Source organism: Anopheles marshallii, chromosome 3 (assembly GCF_943734725.1).
Source record: "Anopheles marshallii chromosome 3, idAnoMarsDA_429_01, whole genome shotgun sequence".
In the NCBI taxonomy this organism is placed as follows: domain Eukaryota; kingdom Metazoa; phylum Arthropoda; class Insecta; order Diptera; family Culicidae; genus Anopheles; species Anopheles marshallii.
The window spans coordinates 31079650-31095789 of NC_071327.1; the positions used below are offsets into that span (position 1 = coordinate 31079650).

Here is a 16140-nt window from a genome sequence, read left to right on the forward strand (position 1 = left end):
GGGTGAGCGAAATATTTCATGGAAGATGTACGACCGCTGCCAAGCGGCATCTCGGCACATGGACGAGCGTGAAAATCCGCCATGAAATTGTATATATATGTTTGTGTACACACGGTCCGTACATGCCGTAGTTTGTGTGGTTTTTACTCACAGGCGGCTTTTGGTGTTTGGTGTGGCGAACGCGAAAGCTGCACCATGTAGGGATTTTGTTGGGCGAACCCATCTTTTAGAAGTGTTGCCAGCACGGTTAAGAGGTGGAATTGAGTGGTCCAAAGCAGAAGACGAGAAAACACCGAAAAAGCAAACTTTCCGAAAATGGATGGGCGTTCATCCATTCACGGCCATTTCCACTTATTTGGAGAAGGTGCAAAATGATGAAAAATACATGTGACGGATGGGTTTTTTTTCCGGGCCACACGTTTCTGCACGGAGCAACCGGCATGATGACGATAGTTTTTTTTTATGCTTCCACCTCTGGGTGATGATATTTTTTTATCATTTTCAGTCTCAGCAGGATTTATGCAGCACGGCAGACTCGAATCAAGGAGAGGGGAGAGCCAGAAAAAAGTTCAAGAATGTTATCTGCTAGCCACGGGTCTGTGGTTAGACCGACTTTTTAATTAAACTGTCATTTGGATCTTTACTGCAAAACTGCACAAAGATCACAGACACAAAGTCAAGGAAACTTTTGGATGTTTTGGAAAAAAGAATGGGAAAAAGTTCATAATGTAGCATGCCGTCTTTTTGGCAGTATTGAAAACTTGCATTTTATAGTTCAGTTTTAAGAAAATATGTTCTCCCTCATGATGGCCTGTACGGATGAACTTAGAGACCTAGAACAACGTACATCTTTCATGATAATTAATCACTAAAATTTCAGCGATCCTTACACCTTACCACACTACGTTCATTACTCTCAGACATCTTATCATCCGCATCACCAATTCAACTTATGCTTTGTCCATAGCGTTTCGCTTTATGGCAAGACCTAGTCAGAAGTATTGCAATCACTAATCATGAGGTTTTTTTTAAGGATAAGGAGAATGGGTAAAAGTCCACATAATAATTTTAACAACATAAATTTAATAAATGAGGCGGCTTAAAAGTGTGTTTGTAGCGGTGCTGGTCTTCACACGATCCAAAATTCCATCCGTACCAATCCCCCCAAAAGCATGACTGACTATCCATATTATATGGGTAAATTAAGTCAAAGAAAGCCAGAAATGGCAGCCCTACACCTTTTGAGGCTGTTGTGCAAATAAGGATAATAAATTCAATAAAATCTAATAAAAAAATCCCTATCGTACTCCAAAGTTTTACAAAGGGTTCAAAAATACCTAACATACAAATAAATGTTCCGCTAGGTAATGAAACAAGAGCAACAGCAATGGAGCACTTTTCATATATCTCGTCATGCAACAGCCCACAAGCCTCGGCGAGAGTTTAATGAATAAATGAAGCTATTCCGCCTTATCGTTGACACCGTAAGCTTCCCGACAATCTTGCCCTACAGCTCGTTAAAATTGACGATAATAACTTGAACCCTTGTTAAGACTTTTACACCGCAAAAATTGTTTTCATTACAATTATTTTACAGCCCACCTTCACAGCTTCGCGCAAAGTGTCCTAAAGTCAGTTGGTGCTCTTGGAGCATGGAGCTCGAAAAAAAACATGAGTTGCTCAAAATGTCGTTTGGTGACTTTTCTTATGCGTACAAAAAATCTACTTCCCGTCTTGTTAAAAGCGAGTATTGCATGCTGTGGCGGTTCAGTGGTACATGCTCTGGGAAGGTACGATTTTCCCAAGCACGTTGATGATGCTGTTGGGGGCTTTTCCCTCATGTTTTACATCTGGCACGTTTGTATGCTGCTGCCAGCATGGAATTTTGAAAACACGTTTGCAATATTTTTCATTCACTTTCACCTTCGTTTGGAACTCGGAAAGGCAAGGACCGGGTTTGGGGACAATAGCAAGAGGCACACAAAACTGGTACTCAGGAAACACTCGAGCATCCCCTTCATTTATTTAATAAACGAAAAATGAAAAGCTTTGTAATTGTGAGTTGAGAGCGAAACCCTCCACTTGGTCGTTTGGTGGTTCAGGTAAAGGTTATCATGTTACGAGCTCGGTCGAACGCTCCGAAGAGGTTCTTGAAAATCTAAACTGTTCCGACGCTCACCCGTGTACGTCTGCCCAGCCCATGCATATGCCATGACTGACCGGAAAATTCAAGCGTTCATCGTGCATTTGCTTCCCGTCCTGGAAGGTAAAACAATGCGACAAGCAGGTTCTTATTGCTTTCCAAAAGGCTAGACTGGCTAGGGAATTCCTCCCTTAGAACTGGTAAACCAACGAGAAGAGATGGAGGTGGAAGAGGCTTTCTGTCCTTTCGAGAAGTGTGAGAAGGGAGGCTTTGTGTACGTGATCAAGTGTGAAGGTTGTGTCAAGAGAATAGGACAACTAGAGACGCCGGGAGAAAATATTTGTGGAAACTGATTTTAATGTTCTCCCCAAGTCCACCTTTTTCGGGGCTGGTCGATGAGTTTCATTTTGGGTAGCATCTTAAACCGTGCAGCGCATTTCTTTGGCATTTGTTGCTGGTCAGGAGCAGCAGGCGGAGTGATGAAAGCAACCTGAAGGAACCAAGGAAGTAATTAAATTCCACGACATGGAGCAAACACATTCCGAGAAGGGTCCAAACTTCACAGTGGAATGTGTGCCGTATGTTCCATAGGGTACCTAACCCCGTTCCCGGAAAATGGGGAAGATTCGGAGCATTTACATCTTTTTTAGTCGTCTAGTCATCAGACGAAAATCTTCCGAAAGTCGTAAGCAAATACAACCCGACATGGCACGTCCACAAACAACCCCAAAAGGCTCGAATACAACTTCGTATAATGTTGAAGCCCCATGCTGGACAACATGCTATACACCGATTAGCTCAATGTTTCCGGTACGACAGGGTTACCGGGGCTGGTTGTGTTATATCTCACTTATCTGTTGTCCTTTCTTGATACCGTGGTTTCTGTAGCACCGCCGTAGAGAAGCTGGGAAGGAGTGTATCTATCAGGTCGACTTCTATTATTAACCTCCATTAAAATGTCAGCTCGTTTGAGGGCGCATTTGAGCAGGGGTTCGCATTTGGTTAGTGAACTTGACAGCACACCGGGAAGATCTCGACCTCCATTAAAAAGACATCTTTCATTTGCGAATTGATTATTTCGGGTTGGATCAATTATGAAATAATAGACGGAAAATGAGCGTTTTATGGGAAAACTTTCAACGCTAGCTGCGCTGGTGCGTTCAAACGGACGGTTGGCAATGAACTAAAAGTTCCCGTGTTGCATGATGCTCTGATAAAAAGTTTCACCATCAGCCTGTGTTTTTTTGTGGTCATGAATTTATTATGGATTATTTTCGGTCTGCTTAGCATGAGTTCTAGTGGGTGAGATGCGAGTCCCGTGATAGTGAGGAATGAAAATAAAGCAAAATGTGTTTTAATTGGAGTTGAAAACAGCAGGAACTAAAATGTGTTGTGATTGATTTAGGGCTTCATGGGAACATTCAGCGGCGTAATAATCATGTTTTTGGCAGGAATTAGTTTTGATGATTAAACCTCTAGGGATACTATTCGTTTGATTTAAGTTTTGGAAATTATCATTTAAGCAGTGTAGTACTTTATTTACCAAAACCAAAAAATTACGTAGATTAATCCTACGATTCTTTCAAATAAATGGTGAATAGCACATGTAATCTAGAATTCCTCCACATTTTAGTGACATACATTAAAACGTACACAATCTATTATTACCCAAACCTGCACAGTAATCACAAAAGGTTGGCATGATCCATTTTTGGCCATCCTTTTCACCGAGAAATTGCTTCCAATCTATCAGATAACATCCGGAACCCACTTGGAATGGCAATCCCCTCTACTGCTCCAAGTGACCAAAAATCCATCCAAACGCAATCTCATCGTCACACATACACCACATCCATCACCTATGTACTCGAGAGTAACAATAACCCCTTTTTCCTGGTGTAACATAACGGAGAGCACAGCACATTCTAATAACAACAGGAGCAAACCCTGCAGAAAGCAAACACCCCCGAAAAGTAGCATATTTCCACCGGAGACATAATCGTTTTATGCTAAAAGTAATGGCAAAAATATTCAAATTTTTGCTTCCCCACCTAACTCCTAACCAGCTGCGAAAAAGGTCGGGAAAAATGCAGGAGAAATCGCGGCATATGCGTACAACCACAAGCGAGTGATAATGGTGTCCGGGCTGAGTGAGAGAGAGAGAGTGAAAAAAAAACATGTATAAAAGCAAACACTTCTTATTGAAACTTCTTCAAGTGTTCCATGTCACCAGCACGGGCGAGCTGAAGTTGTTCGAGGAAAAAATTTGGAGCTGGAAAAGCTGTCACTGCTTAACCGGGTAAAAGCTGTAAAGCTACCAAAAACCACTCCCGATGAGTATGGGAAGATTTTGCGTGAGTGGAAAATCTGTACTAGATAATAGGGCTCGTCTATGATAAACCTCGTGTCCCCAGAATGTTCACACTTCATCTCAACACCAACAAGGCAAAAGCTTTTGTTGACGTTTGTGGATAGCAAAATATCATCACCAGTGCGTTGTTGTATTGTCCGTTTCGCGCTTAATGTGACACTTCCGGGGCACACGGGTTGCTTGTCGTCGTCGTGGCTCGTAAACGAATACCAATAAATTTATCTAATCTAAGGGTAGCATTTATTTGAATAAAAATGCGATAATTCTCGGTTAAATCTCAATTTCCACGATAAAATCAGATTACGGGTGGGATGGGGTGTGCAGGATCGGATAAAAGGGGACGTACCGGCTGCCAGTTCAGGGAAAGCATCCGATTTTCCACCCGTCCGGAAGCAGTTTGAGCAGTTTGTCACTGTGTTTTCCCGGGCATTGTCGTTTGGCTCGTAATTCGTTTTGTTTTGACGCTTCTTTTTTCCTTTGTTCCCTTGTACGTATCTTCATTTGTGGTATTCACTATCATTTAAGGGATGTGTTTTTCCATTCCCCCTCCCTCCCCACCCCCTTCTCTATACTAAAGCTGTTAAGAGAGGAAACAGCTTTTTTCATTCCAACCATACCCAGAAGCGAGCAGACAATCGATGGTGCTTAGAGAAAGTCACCCTTCGTCACCTTGTCGCAACAAAATGTCGAGTGCGCGACAATGACGGAATCGGAATCGGAAAAATCGTCCTTGCGGGCAGAAACGGAAGCAAACCGCACAGTAACGGAAGTAAACGAACGGGAACGGGCGCGAACTGGAGCGCATAATAAATGAGCGAAATTATTTTCCTCATTATGCCATTCCGTTGCGTTGGGAAGAAAATCGGTGTACGAACCCCCCTGTGAACCAGCGTTGAAAATCGCCAGACCAAATCGAATGGGATCGCGAGCGATGGTATTGGGGTGGTGGGTTTTTTTCCTTACCGTTTCCTTCCCCATGTGGCCACGGTGGTTAAGGTGTCGCGAAGGATGAGGTCACAGCGTAGTGAAAATTATATTTGCATAGAAAATCACGACATCATGAGACTTCGCTGCTTCTTGTCGGGGTGTGATTTTCCGATAGGAGCCCGTCTCGGCGGGGGATTCCAGCTATTCCCACTACCCCATTCTAATCCTAAATCTTTGCACCACCACCTGCTTTGCTGCTTGTGCGCAAAAATAAGAGGCCTGGCGGGTGTACAGGTACACCGCAGTAAAAAGGTGTACAGAAAAATATTTATTTTATGCGAATCTTGGGAGTTGGAAATATGTTTTGAATATAAATGATAATTTTAACGCAACGTTCCTATCTTCTAAGGCCGTGCCTTGCGATGTCGCCTTCCGTTTTTCTTCCCGGGTTTCAGTGTACGTTTGTTCCTGTGGGATGTCACTAAACAGTCGACCTGGTTTCAGTTGCCGAACTTCCGTCAACTTCTGTTCCACCAATGGGGCAAGTGGAAATGGGAAATCGCAAAGGGGTTGTTTATTTTGGGGCAATGTTTATGCAGATCCAGGGAAGCTTCCCCAAAACCCCGGAAGCACACGGGTCGGGAATTAGGTACAACTATTACACTAACACGCTTCTCATGCAGAAGCTTCATGCTGGAGGAGTACGCTTGCTGGTTGAAGGAAATCCGATACAACGTTGAACATCTTTTCCTCATTTAGACAGTATAATCCGCGACTTCAAGCAAAGGTGTGTGCGTGTATCACTCCCTTTTTTTTATTAATGAGTTCTTCTTGAGGACACGTACGGAAACACGTCCCGGTTCCGTTCGGCCGGATGGAAATTAAATGTTGCCTCTGATTTGCTTCTGCCAACAGCATGGGGAAACCCTTTTTGAGGTGAAGGTTTCCCATTTTGCTGTTTACTTGGTGTCAAATCTTTCCGCCTCTTCTTTCCACAGAAGCTCGTTTGATGTCACCCGGAATTCCCACAGGAGCGGTAGTAAATACGAGGAGAGTTGTCTCCAAAAACTCCCAAACCAGTTCCATTTCCACAAACACCAACAGGGAGTCATTATGTACCGTGCGACCCGAATACTGACGGGTGCTGGCAAAAGCTGCAAAACGAAGGTCGCAAATTAAACATAAATAATTTCATCCTATTTTTAGACTCTCAGCGAGCGTGAGACCTAAAACAACGTCATCCCTTTACTTCACACGGTTTCCGATGGTGCCGAACGTACCTTCAAAGGATAGTTTTATGTGGACGGGATGTTTGGCCACTACTTTTACACTAGTTTTGGGAAAATGTTACACCTGGAAAGCTTCTAATACCGATTGAATTGTGAACCACAAATCGTGAACCGGGTGGTATCGAAATTAAACGACAAACTAATTAAGCACGATGATGTGTGTCTATGCTTCTCGTTTTGTGGAGTGCCCAGTTTTCTATTTGCCTCACCAAACCTCACCAAACGGTTTTTGATTTGCATGGAATTGCTGCGCTTGAATGGTTTGATGGCGGTAAATATTTATCCCGAGTGCTAAATGAGACTTCTTTATTATTGTTTGATTTCTAGTGTAGATTGAATTTGTGGAAATGTTGATTAAGCAAAATTTGTTAACTAATTGTTTAAAACTATTCTTGTGAAACTCAATCTGTTTTTTTTTCTATTTTAACACAAATCAAAACATTAAAAATGAAGTGGAAAATGAAAAAAAAAACAATATACTCTAGCAGATATGCAATCAAAATGACAAAACTATGCATTTGAGGATATTTTGAAAAAAAGCTAACTTATAGCTAAAACAAGTTTAATAATCTGCAAATCAGACACTGCGAAATTCGAAAGTGTTCAAGTGACACACTGTGACTCTTTCAAAAATCCTTAGTATCCTATCCCTTCCCAATCTTTTTTTTTAATCAACAACCCTAGCCATTGATAAAATTCTTCAACCATGAACCATGAACATATTGATGGTGCTATGAAGTGACAGCATACTATTATCATTTCGTTTTGCCTGATCAAACCAGCCAGCCGAAAGGGATGACAAAAAACGAATGCAACAGCACACAAAAGCATGTGACATACAGTAAAAATTGACATCTGATGTTCGATGGAAGCAGCAGGCACCTTCTCCACTTTCTGACACATCGTCGTCGAAATGAACACGAACCATATGTGACCGCGTTGTTTGTGGGAGAGAGAAGTAGAACGTCGAGGATGTACATGAGAAATAAAAACATTTCCCTTGTCTGCAATCTTCATCGTCTGCAGAAATTGTGTATGATACTGCTTTTGACTAGAGAATATTGGAAAAATAAACATCACAATGTGAGGCGGTGTTTGCCATTTGGTGCTGGCGTCAAACGATCGGCTGAAATCCATTTTATGGCGCTTCATCGTGTTATTCACGCAGCTCAAAATAGAAAAATGGATGCTTTTTATCATGCATGCGCAGATGAGGTGCATTTTGTGTTTTATGCAAAAACAAAATCAAAAAGCAGGAACGTATCATCGATCGACTCATCGATCACCTCGCGTAAGTATGTGTGACAAAAACGAACTCATTAAGGAACCATTAACACGGTGGAGGTCTTGTCTTTTTTCACTCGCACTTTCAACGCTTCAACCCGTACCTACATTACGCTAGGTGTCGAAAGAAACACTCGGAAGCATGTGTAAACCGTGCTGGAAAAAGGAAGGAAAAATGCCATTTTTCACACCCGGCTAGGCGTCTCCATCGGAACCGTACCGGCTGACGTAGTGACCTGTACGTACACACAGTGTGGTGTGTTTCTAGAGGGCAAAGAAAAAATCACTCACATTCAACAGGAAGGTGTCGGTTTGAAACGATGCCAAAACCGAACACAAAACCCATGACACCAGCGTCGAACGCTGGACGGATGGATGGGATGGATTTAATCAATTTTATGATTGGCTATAAAATTAATTATATTTAGAAAAGAGTTTCACTTTCCACACTCTTCCATTATCTCGCCTCGAGAGCACGAGGGCAGGTTTTCTCGCCTGCCAGCCATTACTCGATCGATTTTCACCATCAAGCCTTCTTGTCGCCATCACTTCGCTTATCTTCACCCTCGACCATCCAACGCGCCAAATAAACAAAGGCTTCAGTACGAAATTGCGTGGAAAAACGCGCTCATCTCGACTTTCTCAATGAGTTTGGATGCTTTTTTTGTTTGTTTGCCTCGCTCAAAATTTTCCATCATCTGCACTACTCGGCGGGGTAGGCAAAGAAGCGAGCGAATGTATTAACGGTTGTTAAAAATAATGAAAACACTTGTACACATCACCCGCACCGGACATTGTTGCTTCGTCGTGGCAGAAGGCAGAATTTCGCGTAAGTTCCCTTCCGTGCTCGTCATGTTCGCCATGTTGTGGCGCTAAAACAAAACGGCAGCAAGCAGCAGGAGTCATTTTTCACGACCTCATGCCCGCGTCGTTTTCATCATGCCAAACACTTCACTGCCGGGTCAGATTTGCAATACCGGCAAATGGCACCGACGTACGCAGAAGCTGATGGATGATATTTAAGATGTAGTGCCTCTGTAACCTTCCACCGAACGACGCCATCCCCGCACCATCCCGATCAGTTTTCGGTTCCATTGCAAGCTCACACCACCGTGCGAAGAAGTCTGTTTTTACAGTCGGTAAATTTGATTTATTCCCGACGCTCCCAACGGTGGCCATCTTCGCGTCATTGCTGAAGACTTTCAGCGGGAGATAGAGTAGCAGATAGAAAAAAAAACCCGGAAGCACTCCTTCACAGCAGGACATTTTGACTCACTTTCCTCTCAACTCGCGTGAAACTCAACACAGTGTAGTGAAAGTATTTATGGCATACGATGGCGAGAGTGATCTCATTAGTGTTAATTGAATCCTGCTAATTTAAATTAGTACCGGTTCCGACGAACCTGCCACAGACGGCGCGTGCGAGACGGCGTTCAGGGAAGGATCCAGACTACTCCCGCTGTTGAACCTTCAGGTGAACCGAACCCAGCGCCAGGGTTAGAGGGTAATTTATGGTGACAACTTCACTTAAGTTAATTTTGCACCGAAGCTCACCGTTTAAAGTTGCAAAAGTTACTATCGATTGGTGGCAAATCACGGTGGCTGAGCGTTATCGCATTACGTGGTTTACTTGGCGGGTGAGTGGGCAAAATTGTAGTGCGATACCGTGCCAGGGACTAGTTTGCGCAAAGGGGTTTTATGCATACAGCGGAGGGAACTGGAAATTGGATCGTTTAAATTGTGGTAATTCATCATACAGCGATTTCCAGCCGGGAATGTTTTCAAGCGATGAATGTTGTGCGCTTTGCAGGCTGCAGAATTCAATTGAAACTGAACAGTGTTGGACTAGCATATTGTTTACAAAATTTTAGATATTAATGTGATGCGCTAGAAGGGATAGTTAATTTACCTACTTGAACGGCATATGTCAAAAATTAATTGTTTTTAAATAAATTCTATCTCACCCAGTTGTACAAGCCACAAGTGATGTTCGAATTCCCAAGCTTCCATACCATTTGTTTCTTCACACTCAATAACAATACGGTGCGATGAAATTGCCTTTCCAATCCATTGCCTCTACACATTCAACACGCAACCGCTATGGGCAATTTTGTGAAGCGTTTCGCATGGCCAAAAGCCAACAGCGAGTATTGGAAATCATTTTGTTAAATTTTCCCCCGAAACTGACACACGATAAAAGTATCGTGTGAGTTCTCTGTGAGCCCAACCACTGATCCGAATGACAGAACCACTGACCGCATCACGTACCACAGAGTAGCACACGCAAACGCATTTCCGGTCCATTGGGTCTATCGGTGCCGTCGCAAGGTGTCCTCGTTGTAACGCCCGTTTGTTTTTTCAGTAGAAGCCCCAAAGCGTCATCGTCAATGTCATGGCCACAGTTTTCGGCGTGAAGAATTCATTTCCGCACTCATCGGCAGAGGACCCGATGTTTGATATACACTTTTTCCCACGAAGAAACCTACGCCCCACGATCGGTGACGCGTTCGATGACAAACGATATAAAAATAGTATTATTGCAAATCAAATAACAACCTAGTGGCATCGCTACCGGAGAAGGTCCCGGCAAGCATTCCAGAGATTTGGTATGCAAAAATCGACCACACACTCCAAACGATTCCCACGAGAATGGCCACTCCATTCGTGGCGCAACAGTCACACGGTACCAAGCCGGTTTGAAGCCTAACCGAACGCCATTTGCATAAATAAATTTCGTTTTGTACGAAAAATCAAACTTTACCGGTTCAAATAAATGCAAACACTTCCACCAACCCGGTCGTTCGGGGTTGGAAAAACGACCAGGGCGATGTTTTGTTTGTTCAATTTATGGGTGAAAATCGTTTGATGTGATAATCTATTTTCGGCCACTGTACGTTTTTACTCACAGGCACAAACAACAACAACAACCTAAAAAAAATGGTACAGAAAACTCGTTCAAACACTAGGTTTGTGTGAGAATATGCATTTACAGTATACCACATTGTGCTTTTTTTTGTTTTTCCCTTCACGACACGTATAACTGTTTCAAGCAATTTTTTTTATCGCTCTCCCAAATATGTTCGTTTTATTTGTGCAATTGACGTGTTTCATGGTGTTGCGAGGGAAGGAAAAACGCTGGGAAGGTTTTCCGCAACCGCGGGGGTAAATTAATGCACCGTACGCATCGAATTGATTACCTATCAATTATCGGTCGGAATTTATTACCGCACGAGATCAGCTGGAAAACTGGATGGCAAAAGATTGACGACATGGGATTTATCGGTTAAATTACGATTGAGTGGTGGCAATGAACCGATTGAAATGTGAATGTGTATGGGTGATGTTGTTTTTTTTTGTTTGGATGCAGTCTTGGTTTTTTTTTCTTGTGTCATATGGCTCAACATAATGTAATGAAAAGTCGTCTGCAGACAGGGAAGTTTGCAGTTTTTGTGGGAACGAAAATAAATGGAAAACATATCCCGCATATAAAGCAAATTGATGGATACCGTGGAGTTGAGATTTAATTTGCAATAATTGTGATTGATAAGAACTTTTTCCGGGATCGATTTTTCGGGTTAGTTCGTTTTCAATGAATCTAGACCGCATACGCCTACAGGTATGCAATGGTTTAGGATACTGAACTGTGCTTCTATTGCATTCCCGAAACGAATTAACCTGCACGAATGGCACATCGATAATCATCATGCTCGGAGCATCATGCTGATGTTAAGCCAACCGTACTAATCCAGGTGTTCCATTCTTGGAATTCCAGCAATTAAATTGCTACTTCGTTTCGGTAAGCGTCCAGCGGTGAAAGAAAACGATAAACAAACGCATTATTTATGCCTGCGTCGTCTTTGCTTTGCGCGGCTGGTGTGAGGTTTTGTTTTTCCAATGTTTCATATTTTGCTTCCCTACCAGAAGCTAAGTTCTGACTCAGCGCATCATCTTCAGACTGACCTTTCTCTGGTCTGTTCTATTTCCTGGAGCCAGAGTAATGGTTGAGGGTGCATAGCAGGAAGGATAAATCTTCGAGAGTTAAGAGCAACAGCTGAAAGAAACCACTTTCGCAATCAGACACGATTATGACGCGCCAACGAATACGTTGGATATGGTTTTTAGCGCTGCCATTTGTTAGCGAAGGGATTAATGAACCATATGTTTCGTGATTTTTCACAATGGTCCACTTGATTGGTATTTAATGGTATTGAAAGCTTTAAGTTTCGGTCGCCGTATTGTCTTTAATATTAAGAATAACCTCACAAATAGACCATTGCTGCTACCCATTCGAAATTCCTCATCTCAATCCTCTACGTAACACATCTTTCCTACCCTTAACCAAGATAATGGAGAACAAATATTTCATAAATCGACAGAACCAAATTGTTTCCCAATAAAAGAGGTTCTTCATCACTAAATGCTCAACTGCGGCCCAGAATCAGAGTATCCTGGAAGACATAAAGCACACATGACGCGTTATGAAACAAAGGTTGGAATCCCGTGGTGAACGGAGAAAAAAAATACACTTGAAATCATCAGCTTCTTAAGCCTAAAACATGGTCTTGCGTTGCAAAAAGGAAAACTTTGCAAAATCCATCGCTATTCGGGAGTTATTTCCTCTATGAAAACTCTCTCCCAGATATTCCTCCTTGCTTAAATGCCGAAGGTTGTGGAAAAATGTTAATATACAGCAACCTTGGTAATAATAAAATCCTATTATCCTTTTAAATTCCTGTATGATATGCTTACTCCGAACAACCGAGTGGGTTTTATGTTGGCCTTCTATTTTGCCCTAGAAAAGAAACCATCCCTTCACACACATGCTCATGCAGAAGCATACCGTGACACACAAACACTCCTTGCGCAAAGGAAGCATCTTCACTTGCGAAGAAACAGTCCTGTGGGAACACGGTAGCAAAACCAACTCTCATCCATTTGCAAAAAAATAGAAAGAAACAGACATGGCAAGATGGGGCAGTGAAAGAAGAAACATCTCCCGGAATCAGCAGTCAAAAGTCTAAAGTCAGCAATAATAATTTCATGCAACATATGTTCCGTACGGGAATGGGTTTCGGGCTTTGCCGGGGACTACCATCCAGCAAAACGGAACATTTCTCAAAATGGGAATGTTTTTATTCCCCTCGCATGCTGCTGCGGCTGCTGCTGCTGGGGCTTAGAGCTTTGAGAAGGAACCGTCGATAGGATAGGTAAAGGAGTGTACGGATGATATGTTATGCTGGTTTTGGAATCGGGCGAAACATAACATACTGCCCTGCATAGAGAAATTCCTTCCGCAGTGTATTGGGCGAGATGAGCTGTGGATGGTTTTCTCATCATGCAAAGGAGAGAAGTCTTTCTTGGGTGTGTGTGTGTTTGTGCTTCCGATGCTTAATATAATAACCGACAACCTTCGATGGTTTTAAAACGTTTATCCTTCCACTCGTTTACCCGGAGATGGAACGATCTTTTGATAGTCGCTTTTCTGCTTGAAATCGTTCATAACTAATAGCTTAGTGTGTGCGTACCCATACGGAAGACATTTTCGAAAGGATGGATATGATTGAGTTTCATGGGAAAGGTAGCGTAATTCGATGATCATCTTTACGGAAAAGGATAATAAATTATATTATACCATTGTGTTACCAATCTTCTGGCAGCTTAATATATTCCATTTTGTTGTTATTAATCTTTACTGCAATAACTTAGGAAATTCACGGAAGAAATACATTTCGAATGGAGAAAAACTCGTAGTTTTTCGTTTGTTAGTATATATTAATTATATTAATATATTTAAAAAGGTAAATATATTAAATAGAACGTCGAGTAAAAAAAAAGAATAACGAGTTGGTATGTTTTTCTTGGGAGCTTTAAATAATAATATCGAATATACGATATTCACTGACATTCGTATACATCGACATTGACATTGAAACATCAACATTATTGTCATGTATTAGTAAATTGTATAAAGAAAATCCTGAAGTAAACTTCAATCCAAACGCATCGCAACTGAATTATAGCCGGTGTTGGGTGTAACGATTTACTATTCTATTTTTGTTAATTATAAAATATTTATCTACTATACATACTTTCAAATGTGAGCTAAAAATCAGTCTTTGAGCCCTTACAGGTTTTTGAACCGCCCTCAACGTGTGAAGTTCCAGAAATTGCTACAATAATCGCCTTTTGGTCTAATTTAAAAAAAAAGTCTTAGGAGGAAGTGAAACCTTATACTTCTTTAATTCTTTTTAAGCTTTAATAGATTGTCGACAAAAATTGTCCACTTCCTTCAAAGTGCCTTAAAACATGCCAGTTGTTATGGTTCATGCAAGCAAACAATACTTTTTCCCTCGGAAGAAAAAGCCAACCAAAAAGCTATTTATCTTCCTTTCCATCTGGCAGCATTCAAACATACACTGCATCAATTCAAAATATTTAACCAATACGCTTGTCACAGAGAAATTTGCTCTGTGTGAAGGCGAACATGCTAATAACGAGCATTATGCATCAGCTTTGCCGGTCCCTTAGCTTCTTCGCCACAAGCTCAAATCACGCACATAATCAATTGTGTCGTTTCCAAAGGCACCGGCACCCATCATGGGAAACTGTGCAACGCTGACCAGTGGTGGCACGATCCGTCCGATCCGATTCACTGCCACGCAGCGTTTGCATGTCGAACATGGGCGGTCTCACATTGCAAAAACGAACTGGAACATAACGCGCACCATTATCGTTACATCATTGTAGGGCAGCAAGTGTAGGCCGCACGCGTTGACCGGGCCCTGCGGTTCCGGTCGCATAATGTGCATCGTGGCACCGAGCATCACAAAAAACCGGTGGTGTGTCTGCTCGCACAGCTCATATTTGCAGTGATCCGGATGGTGGGCAACGTGAATGTAAATTAAAATCGATATTTTCCGAGACGCTTATTATTGCTACGCCAATCCATACTCCCAGTGGAACGATCTGGTGAACGAGGCGTAAGCGTATCACTTCGTTTTCCTTCCGGCTGGTGTCCAGAGGAAACCATCTGGATAGTGTCCTTTCATTAGCCTACTCTCATTTACATCACTATGCTGAAGGGACACTTTTATGAGCCTGACCATCGTGACAAGTATGTACGAGCAATCTGGTAACGGGAGCGTTTCATCACCGCTCGTCTACCACTTCACACGCCACTCCTCATCGTCAACGTAGAGGATTATCGTCCGATCATCTTCCCGTTTCGAGCATAGTTAAACGATGTGGAAAGCGCACATGTTCGAAACACTCTACCCCGGAATTGCCGTACTAGCGTGGGTGTATGTGTTTTTCCATCGCGACTGATGAGCTGCTGCTGAATAAATGTTACTTTTGCGATATTCATTCTGTTTGCTTTGTATCCTTTTGTGCAATGGGTGAAGGTTTTCGCGCTTCGTGCATATGTTGTCAGAGGGAATCATTGCACCTCAGCACGCGGAAGATGTCGTTGTTGAAATGGAGCGAATGATGTTTGCTGAAAAGCCGTCAGACAGGTGGAAAAATCTTTGCCATGCGTGAAGGATGCTCTCGTGAAAAGCTTTCACGCTGTGCAAATTCGATTCGTTTCCAATGGACTCCGAGGTGTGAAAGCTTTTATTAATCGTAATGTTTCACAGTTTATGTCTGTTAGGAAATTAATTACTTATGATAAAACAACGAATTCATCCAAATCTTTCGAATAATTCATAAAATTGATCTGATGAAGTTTTTCTGCAAAATATGTTGTTAGCATAGTAAAATTATTGCTCGATTTCTCTCGACGATTCTTAGCTGCGCTGATTTTTGCATTTAAGCGCCTAGATTTAAACAATTGAAATTCCGTATACGTTAAAAAGTATTGGTATAGTTGGTGATTGCATATTTCTAGAAGTTGTAATGAGCCTTTCCATGAGAACTAAGGCTGAAAAGTTATATTTTTTTCAATAGTTCTTATTCCATTCATTTAAGTTAAATTGAGAATGAATGAATACCTTGAACAAAGGAGTATTAAACGCACTATTGCTTATTTATGTTGAGTTCTATGATTTTTACATACTATGATCACACACGTCACTGTGTCTTGTTCTGATATATGTACAATTCCTTATTTTTTAAAAATGATTTCG

At 42.0% G+C, this 16140-nt stretch overlaps 1 protein-coding gene across 1 annotated transcript in view; it reads right to left on the reverse strand.

Moving 5' to 3' along the window:
* The window catches only part of LOC128715741 (kinesin-like protein CG14535), an 87328-nt gene that overhangs the window by 56748 nt on the left and 14440 nt on the right, over positions 1-16140 (reverse strand). The window lies entirely within an intron of this gene.